The sequence below is a fragment of the Eurosta solidaginis genome, chromosome 1 (genome assembly GCF_040869045.1).
Source record: "Eurosta solidaginis isolate ZX-2024a chromosome 1, ASM4086904v1, whole genome shotgun sequence".
Lineage (NCBI taxonomy): Eukaryota > Metazoa > Arthropoda > Insecta > Diptera > Tephritidae > Eurosta > Eurosta solidaginis.
Window position 1 is genome coordinate 89,916,501 of NC_090319.1, and position 10,612 is coordinate 89,927,112.

The 10,612-nt window shown below is 35.3% G+C and overlaps 1 pseudogene; it reads left to right on the plus strand.

The window, feature by feature from the left end:
- Nucleotides 1-4,340: 4,340 nt before the first annotated feature.
- On the plus strand, nt 4,341-7,244 carry LOC137237119 (uncharacterized; annotated as a pseudogene).
- The last annotated feature ends 3,368 nt before the right edge of the window (nt 7,245-10,612 follow it).

A 10,612-nucleotide genomic window follows, 5' to 3' on the forward strand; every position in this document is an offset into this window, starting at 1 on the left:
CTGGCTTCCAATGGTACCAAAAACTAACTAAAAAATTACGCGAAATGGGTTTTAAAGCATCTGCGTGCGATCCATGCTTTTTCATTATGAAGAAAGATTCAAAAACTATGCTAATGTCAATTTATGTTGATGATTTATTAATAGCCACAGACGATAAAATATGGCTTCAAGAAGTTAAAAACTCTCTTGCTAAAAGTTTTGATGAAAGACCTAGGTCCAGTCAAAACATGTTTGGGCATAAATTTCAACCAAGATCTTAAGAGAAATACTTTATACTTAAATCAAAGTGAATATGCAGAAGGAATTTTAAAGAAATTTCGAATGCAGGACTGTAAACCAGTTAAAACACCATTGGAATTAAACCAGAAACTGGAAAAACCGGCAAAACCTGATATAACCGAAATGGAAAAATACCCGTATCAAAGTTTGATCGGAGCTTTATTATATCTAGCTGTGACGACAAGACCTTATATTGCTTTCGCTGTTAATTTCTTAAGCCAGTTCAATTCTAATTATAACTCCGAGCATTGGCAGTAGCCAAACGAGTACTAAGATACCTGAAAGGCACTTTGTACTATGACCTAACTTACAAGAAAACACAAGCTGAAATGTATGCAGCAGCAGATGCCGATTGGGGCGGAAATCAAACAGACAGGCGTTCGTATTCCGGTTACGTTTTTATATTAGCTGGAGGTGCAATATCATGGGAAGCACGTAAGCAGAAGACAGTATCCCTATCCAGCACTGAATCCGAGTACATAGCTCTAAGTGAAGCGACGAGAGAGGCGATATACCTTCGAGAAATGCTAAATGAAATCGGAATGCAACAAAAAACCATACAAATATACAACGACAGCCAAAGCGCCCAAAAATTAGTAGAAAGCATTGCGTATCATTCACGTACAAAACACATAGACGTTCGTCATCATTTTATTCGTGACAGAGTTCGAGACGGAGATATCGTTTTAAAATATATGCGAACCGAAGACATGCCGGCTGATGTTTTAACAAAGGGACTACCTGCGGTAAAACACTACACATGCATCAATAGCATGGGCGTATCGGATGGGAATTTTAAATAATATTGCACTCGTAATCCTTCGAGGGGAGGTGTTGGAGAGTACGAAGCTCATCGAGTGCAACCCTGTAAAATATACAATCCTCACTACTTAATAATACATAAATGTACATGAGCATTAATATTGCAACCCTATTTTGATTTGTGAATTACTCTTTAACTTCCTGTTCTTTTCCAATCTTCTTGAAATAAAGTACGTAAGAAATCACAAAAATAGCGAAAAAGTTATATTTTACACAACGAACCTGCAAATATTTAAATAGAAGGTATAAAATCATCGTCTACAGATCTATAATCGAACCTCATTTTATTTATTGCCCAACTATATTTTTCATCTTGCGAGATAGTCAGATATACAAGCTACAAAAGCAACAGAACCGAGCTATGAGATTCATTCTCAAAAAACGGTATGACACACCTATCAGAGACATGCTATGCTCTCTTAATTGGCTTAGCATTAAACAGCAACTTTTTTATTATACCATGCAATTTACTAAAAACATAATAGAAGGAACTTTGCCTGCGTATTTGAGGACTAACATAAAATATGTAAAAGATATGCACTCTGTAAATACTCGTAATAAAAATGATTTTAATCTGCCGGCTTATAAAACTGAAGCAGACAAATTTAATCTGTATTATAAAGGTCTTAAATGCTATAATGAACTACCGAATGATATTAAATCATGTCATTCCAATAAATTTAAACAAACATTGTACAATTATTGCAGAACACTACCAATTTAGTGCTGGACAGGCGGGCTTCCATAGCATCGATAGAAGTGCAGCGAAACTATTCTGCTATGTAGCGCCAAGACTTCTAAGCTCTTGTACGCATACAAAAAAGGTTGCCGAAGCACACACTGAAACGCATCACTCGATTAACTCAGTGCATCGCCGTGCAGATGTTGCCTTCGCGCTGTACTAACATGCGTAAAATGCCTACATACTACACTAGCACAACACTTTGTTCGCATGATCTGGAAGTCTCCCATCCATAGTACTCCAAGGTAGGACATAGATGTAACTATTCTAGATTGCATAGTCCAGAAGACAATTATAAACATGTAAAATAGATTTAAGTTATGCTTAGGAAAGCCGTAATAAATAAATACATTACATTACATTACATTATTTGAATTGAACAAAGTAGTGCAATTACTTTCGGGTTAATCGATCAAGGATTTTGGGCTGCCAATGCCAGCTAATACTACTTACTCAGATTTAACTAAGAGTGCCGAATACACAAGAGAAACATCATACGATTAAACGAGACTTTTACAAAATATAGCTCAAGATGAGCCACGATTACACATCTATCAGAAACAAATATTCACCGCATTACTATCAACAATTGATAACAATTAAGGGAATTTGTTTTTCCTTGATGCCCCAGAAGGTACAGGAAAAACATTTTTGTTGCGTCATCCGACATTGCCGCTACGCTTTTGGAAGGAGGCCGAAGCGCACACTCTACATTCCAGCTAACGCTGAAAATCGCCACCGATGATAATAACAGCGCACATAGGTAGATTTTAGACATTTGGGCGGCCATAATTGAAATTCTGAAAGTTGCCACAATTACAAAAAAAAGCACTCCCACAGCTTCAGAATAGACAGGGGAAAATAATTCTACCCCTTCCCAGCCATCGCATACCTGGTATTAGCTGTCAAGTAATCGGAATTTTGCTATTTCTGAAACGGGTGTTATAGTTTTTTTTAACCTATGTGAAATCGCATATTTTAACGTGAATATTTTAAGTTTTAAGACAATTTAATTGAGTAATTGTGATGGATTCTGATATTTCAGGTAAATACTAACATTATTAATGGTGTTTGTGATTTTTAAAAGTTATAAATTGATAAAGAACCTATTTTATTTAGGATGTTAAACAAATTTTTTATTTTTTTTTTTATTTTTGGTGTTCAAAACCAGTTTTGTTACCAAGTCCGTCCAAGTGAAAATTAGTTTTGAACATGGTACTTGGCACAATTAGCTTGCCAACATTAAATTTAGCTGCAGATACTTGCAGATAGGGGGTTAGATAAAGGGTTTGATACACCCTTGTTGCTATACAACAAGAAAAATAGCCTCACTGCGCAGGTATTTTTTAGTGTTACACAGTGTAATATCCATTCTAATATAACCGATTAGTTACACAAATTATTATAATTTTTCATAAAACCAATTAAAAATGTACCCTAGATAAAGACAAAACTAAGTTATTACACTTCTTGCTGTACAACAAGAAAAAAAACCTCACTGCGCAGGTATTTTTTAGTGTTACACAGTGTAATATCTATTTTTTTTAATATAACCGATTAATTACACAAATCATTACAATTTTTCATTTCTTAAACAGTTTTAAGAAGATATAGGCAATAAAATATTTTTGGCCGCCTAAAACTTGAAAATCTACCTATGTGCAGCGTCTGTAGTGTTTTTAAGCAGATCAATACAGGAAAATTGCTGCGTGACTGCTCATTAATAGTCTGGGATGAAGCTACCATGTCAAACAAGACGTCTGTGGAAGCACTAGATAGTGCAATGCGCAATTTGCGCAATAAAATTTCACCTATGGGTGGATGTACAATTCTGTTCTCAGGAGATTTTCGTCAAATCCTACCAGTTGTGACTCGAGAAACACATGCTGACGAAATAAATGCTTCCCTAAAAAGATCCAACCTAAATTAGAGCTTAATACTTATATGAGGGTTTCGTCATCTTCACGTGAGAATGGCTATTTCCAGAGAAGCTGCTAAAAGTTGGCAATGGAGAGTTAACACAAAGTGAGGGCAGGATTAACCTAGAAAGCCTTTGTGTTGTGTAATCAAAAAACTCTTCTGGATTAGAGAGAGGCTGCCATGAAGGCATTTTATAGTTTACATACTCAACTTGATCAAAATATAGAGGTTGCATTAAAGCTAAAGAAATAAAAAGAAGGCCCCCTCGAATAACACAAAAGAACCAAGATCACATTTTTCTACATATTATTTTCGAAAAGACGGGCATGATATTCCCGTTTGCAAAAAATAGTGTAGGGACCCTTTTCAGGAAAGTGAAGGCCGGATATACAAATGTTGTTCTCAAGAACAAGTTACTTCTTTGGTTGGTCAGAGCAAAGGCCGTGGTGCAAGCAATAAAATAGATGACACACCTGTTATAAAACATATTAAGTCATTTCCAACCTACACTAGCCACTACACCAGAGCTCATAATCCAAGACGGCAATATTTAAATCCTAACTTAAATATTAGGAAAATGTATGAACTCTATGCCATACAATGTGAAAAGCACAATGTACTACCAGTAAAGGATAAATATTACTATAAGGTATTCTCTACAAAATTTAATTTACAGTTTAAACAAACATCTAGGGATACAGAAACTTTAGCCTTTCCTAAACTGACCACATCCGTAGTTTATTATAAGAGAAATGTATATGTTTATAATTTCTTCATTTAATATAACCGAAATGACTCACCAAGATTTTTTTTCAACAAAGCCATTAGAAAATTCAATCATCAACAGAAAAGTAACCGTTAATGGGTTCCCAGATTTAAATAAAATTAATTCAACAAATTATTTGGTGACTTGTGAACGTTCTCTGTCAATTTGGACATAGTCAACGTCATCGTTTCATTTGGTGGTAAATTGTGCAAATCTCCGTCAATTTGGTCAAAGTAAACGTAATCGTATAATTGTTGGTAGGTTGTGAATCGCTCTCCGTCAATCTGGTCATAGTCATCCTTCGACGTCTAAATTACTATAATGGCTAAATAATAAATTACTTACTTACTTAATTGGCGCTTAACAGTTTAAAATAATAAACTGCTGAGCGGCATAAAGTTGTAAGTTACAAAGCGTCCTTATAAGAAAAAAGTGAAAATATTAAAAAGGGATAAAAATCATGCCGTTTATTTAAAGCAAACAAGGTAAAAAGACTAAAAAGGGATAAAAAGCATCCCAGTTCTATTCAAAGAAATTAAAGAAAAAGCGAAATTTCTAAATGGGAAGTATTAATATTGGACGGTGTGTCCTATGTGGAAGAAACACTCAGCCCAACCACGCAATCCATCGTAAACTATTTTTTCGGGAAAATTACGAAATTGCTATCATACAATTCGACCGTGTTTCCGAACGTCTCCGAAAGTAATAAGTAAATTCGAAATTCGTACAGTGGCATCACTGAATTCACTCGAACGTAAACTTTTGACGTTTATTTGAAATTTTCTACGACAAGTTCTTGCCAACGGAGAAAATTTACGAAACGCGAAAAATATTTAAAACAAACAGCCCAATCACGCAATTCATCGTGGCAATGTTACGAATTCGAATGTTACGAATCCCGAAAAAACAGTCTACGATGGATTGCGTGATTGGGCTGACTGTATGATCGTGCCAGAGGTGTGGTAATTTTGACTGTTCCGAACCGTGCCAACAAAGAGATTGGCATCGACGTCGTTATATATGTTTCCCTATACCACCTCTGGTATCAGCTCCATCAATTAATGTCCAAAACAGACATGGTGATGGTGATCCTGAAAATTAATAAAGTTACAGGGAGCAAAGGACCATGCGGCGATGCGAGATATTGAAAACACGGCTATATAATACAAGGATTTAGATTATATATGTTAATAAAAAATGATAAATATTTAAAGGCATATGGGAAATGTTCAAACTAAGCCTAAGTATTTCAGGCTAAAATATTGTAATTATTGTGGTGGGGACCAGGATGTTTTGAAAGGGTTGGTGTCCAAATTCCGCATGTACAAAATTCTAAAAACAAAATTCTGCTTTTTAAAATTCTGCTTTTTTAAAATTCTGCTTTCTAAAATTCTGCTTCCAAAATTCTGTATTACAAAAATCTGTATTAAAGTATAATGTTAACAATGTTAAAGAGGTCATGTAATTATGTATGAATACAGTAAAATAGAAAAAAATTTAGAAAGTTTAGAACAGGAAAAAAGTGGCGAAACTTTAATTTAAATAAACAAAAAGAATTTTTTTCAAATAGGAAGAAGAAAAAATGGCAAACAATAACGCCTTAAGTGTCGATTTAATCACTAGATTAATCGCAGATTGCACCCGGCCTTATCATGCACTCCATCGGATACTGTTTTTCGGAGAAGCTACTACAAAAGCATTCATGCATTTCGAACAACTCCGAACGTAAATTCGAAATTCGGAGAATAGCGTTCACTGAACACACTCAAAATGTCAAATTGTCAAATTTCCCACAATTTTTCTACGACAAGTTTTTGTAAGCGGACAATCCACGAAAAATTGAAATAAATTAAAACAAATTGAAAAAATTATAAAAATGTAAGTATTTATTGAATAAACGCGTAATCAGTATTTAATTTGTCAAAATACAGGTCCAAAATAACAACAAGGCAACAGTATGCGGCTTTGCTGGAGTTTCTGCAAGAAAAGCCCTCTATGGCACACGACTTTTCAAAGTTATCTAAGGAAGAAGCGTCGCAGTTTTGGAAAAAGGTGGCGGAGGAGCTTAACAGCATGGACCCATGTGCCTTGCTCGTGTGTATATATGTATGTATATGTATCGTGTTTACTAGGTATGGCTAGACTGGAAGGCGTATATTAAAAGGAAGCTAGCGGAAAACAAAAAGAACAGACAGCTACTGGTGGCGGTCGAAACAGGCAGCACCATTTTTATGAAATGGAGGAAGTTGTCATCCGATTGACAGCACTAGAGACTAGCACGAATGGAATTGAAAATACTTTGAGTGATGGGCTACCTTTGCAGCCGACTCTGAAAATGAGATCGTGGCTTACGTGTCACTGACGTCATAGAGCCGCAGTTCAGCACTTCCGATACGTGTTTCCTCTGCACGCAAGCCAACTGATACAAATACAGCAGAAATACTTCAAGACCATTTTTTGCCTCAAAAGGAATATCAGGAAAAGACCATAGCACACTATTCAATACAGGAACAAAAGCTGGAAGATATTTGTTCCGGTATACGACGCTTATACCGAGCAATGGAAAAGCACTGCGACCTGAAGAATGCAGAAGTGAAAGAAACTCGTAGACACAACCAATCCATGGAAGATTTAATCAATGCTAAAAATTCAATAAAAAAACAAATGTTATTAGTTGAAGAAAAAAGCTTAAATGTGATTTGCAAAAAACACTAAAATTTATACATATGTAAGTATGTATATCTACATTCCTTTATTTATATATAAGTGCCTATCAAAAGTTTCAATAAAAAGTGTAAATGAATTAATACATATACAAGTTAACACAGCAGTATGTATACCTTCATTTGAATTCATTACAAACATACATACATACATACATATATGCTCGTACAGCAGTGGCTGTACGCTGGCAGGCATTCAATTGCATTTGCATGCAAACATAAATATCATCACACAATGCTGCTGTGGCTAACTAAATACTTCGCTTAAATACGCTTTTGTCATACCGACGCTTCGGGATAACCGAAGCAAAATCGTTAGTAGAACAGTTGGTCGATAAAAAGTACTTAAGCGAGGTAGTTTCCTTAGAAAGACAACTAGAATTATTAAAGTGGAAAGTGTTTAATAAATAAAGTGTAAAAGTGTTAAACTAAAACAAAGTGTTTTATTTATGAAGCAGTTTCCAGGCACCAACCATGGAGATCAAAAATTTCGATGCAAAGATACCAGAAAAATTGTGCCCTGGAAACAGCTTACATTAACTGGCGCCCAACTCGATGGCTTAAGTGACCTAAAAACGAAAATTATGTGTACCTACAAAAATTGAAGTGGACAAAAATTGAAATAAAAAACGTGTGGCTAAACGCCACCAATATTTATCCACTGCGGAATGTTGGTAATAATTAAAAACTTGGACCGCTTGCGTTAGAGAAATATAAACTTTTTACAAGCAAAAAAAGCATGTGCTAAAATCTGAATATCAAATTATTCACTATAAAGTGAATAAGTGCATCACAAAGTAGTATTATAAACTGAGCCATTTTAAACACGTGGACACGTGGTGACGACATTGTTCGTAAACACAAATATATGAAGAAGAGTGAAAAAAAAAACAACAACACTCAATTCAAGAAAATCATTAATCAAAATTTCAAGACACTTTGAGCCTAAATTTAAGTGGATTCACCTTTGAAGAACAAGAGTGGAAAACCAACAACACTCAGTTCAAGAATATTAAAAAAAAAAATTTTAAATACACCACGAGTGTAAAGTCATCTTTAACCAAAAGGGCAAAAGCATATCAGAACTTGTGAGAATTTAATCTGCCGCAGCATTGAGAAAACAGGACAAGGGAACAAGTGACAGCATAATACATCATAGAAGATCCAGCGTAGTCAGCGAATCGCAAGTTACCTAAAAGACAGTGTTATTATTTTCGGCGTTTGGTAAGAATACGATATTTAAATTGTTTTTTGGTTTTTCAACGTCTATGTCTAATTTTTGCAATTAATCTATATAATTTTGTTGAGTTTAAACAATCGTTTATTATAGAGACTAACGAGGGCGGTGGTAAATAATTTTTATTTATTTATTTATTTTTTTTTTCAATTAAGTAAAATATTAAGCGATTTAATTTATTCAAGGTTCGAATCGAGCTCAAGGACAGAACAATAATTTTTTTCTAATGATAATTATTGTTATTTTTTAATTTTTCTAAATTTGAAAAATTGTATTTTGTTTTTGGAATAGTAAGTAGAAATTTTTTCAGACAACTTGCCATAGCTGCGCAGATAGATCCATTTCGAAGGGTGCTAAGCCTTCATCATCAGTACGCTTTAGGCATGCTGCGCTAACCATTTAGCTATACAGCGATGGTTTGTTTGACTGGCAAATTTGCTACTTCTATTCCTTTTTACCAACTATATTTATTCAGTTTTGCGCCATCGGTGGCAATAATTCGGAATAAAATTAGGGGTCCGGCAGGCAATGTTCTAGCTTCATTCAATACTGTGTTAAATTTCGAGGCCTTTATACCTAGGCTAGATTTTACCTATGCAGATAAACGGCCAATTTATTTGATTGAGCAGGAGCTTACTTTACGGCAGGGAAATTTGACGGTTATACAATTTTATGATGAAGTGGAGAGAACGCTCACACTTCTTACGAATAAAACCATAATGACCTACGAGGGCAATTTAGCGAACTCCATAAATGAAAAATACAGAACGGATGCGTTACGCGTTATTTCTGGCCTCAGTAAACCACTTTGAAACATTTTATTTTCTACAAGGCCAACTTACTTGCCGTTTGCTTTGGCGCTTGCTCAGGAGTTAGAAACGAATCATGAACGCTACACCTTCGCGACCCTTTTTTTCTAAGCGCTTTGATGATAATAGCAGAAGCCAACCTTCTGACAGAAGGTCTCTTGAAATATAGTCAGTTGGAATATTTGAATACCCATAAGAATCCACATTTCCAGCATAATTACAATAGGCAAAAAAAACGTAGATTTACTCAAAACGGTACGCAGGAAAGACCTGAACCAATGGAAAAAGATCCGTCAATGTCTCGCTTTCGTCGTCCATCAAACTTTGAGCTCAAAAATTCGCCGAACGATACCTTAGATCAAACCAAAGCCAATAATTTTCAGGGGTATAGGCAAAGCCTAGGACAACAAACTAAGTGTCGCTCTGATTTTGAGAGAAATACCGGGCCTAAAATGCAAAAAATTAACCATATTACCCAAGATAGGGCTGATAAAATTTCTTACGATGACTTGGTAAAGAGCGAAGTTGAGGATATTGAGGAAGAGATAAATTTTTTAGCGAAAGGTCACTGCTGCCTTGGGTTAGCCGAACAATAGGAGGTGAGAAAAGAATTATAAAAATGGACCTGAAAAAAGGTATTGTTACCCACGACTTTGGTATAGAAAAGTTATTATTTACTGAATGTTAAAACATAAATATTATACAAATTAAACATGAAAGCGTACCGCTCGCAGTGAAAGATGAGTTTTTAAAAATGATACGTAAACGATAAAACGCGTTTGCTGATCCAAATGAGTCTTTCCCATATAACACTAATATAGTCGCAACTATTCGTACAAAACACGAAGAGCCCATATACTCCAAGTTATACCCTTATCCATTAGGCGTAGCAGATTTTGTGAAAAAGGAAATAAAAGAACTTTTGCATAATGGCATTATTAGACCCTCTAGATCTCCCTATAATAATCCAATTTGGGTGGTAGACAAAAAAGGCTTCGATGAGTTAGGGAACAGGGAAAAACGCTTGGTGGTAGATTTCGGAAAGTTAAATGAAGTTACCATCGATGACAAGTATCCAATACCTAATGTAACATCGATCTTGTCTAACATGGGTCAGTCGCAATATTTTTCAACACTTGACTTAAAATCGGGCTTTCACCAAATCGAACTCGCAGAGCGAGATAGGGAGAAAACAGCATTTTCAGTAAGCAATGGCAAATATCAATTTTGCAGACTGCCATTCGTTTTAAAAAACGCACCTATCATATTCCAGAGAGCCATAGACGACGTGCTATGGGAACGAATAGGCAAAAG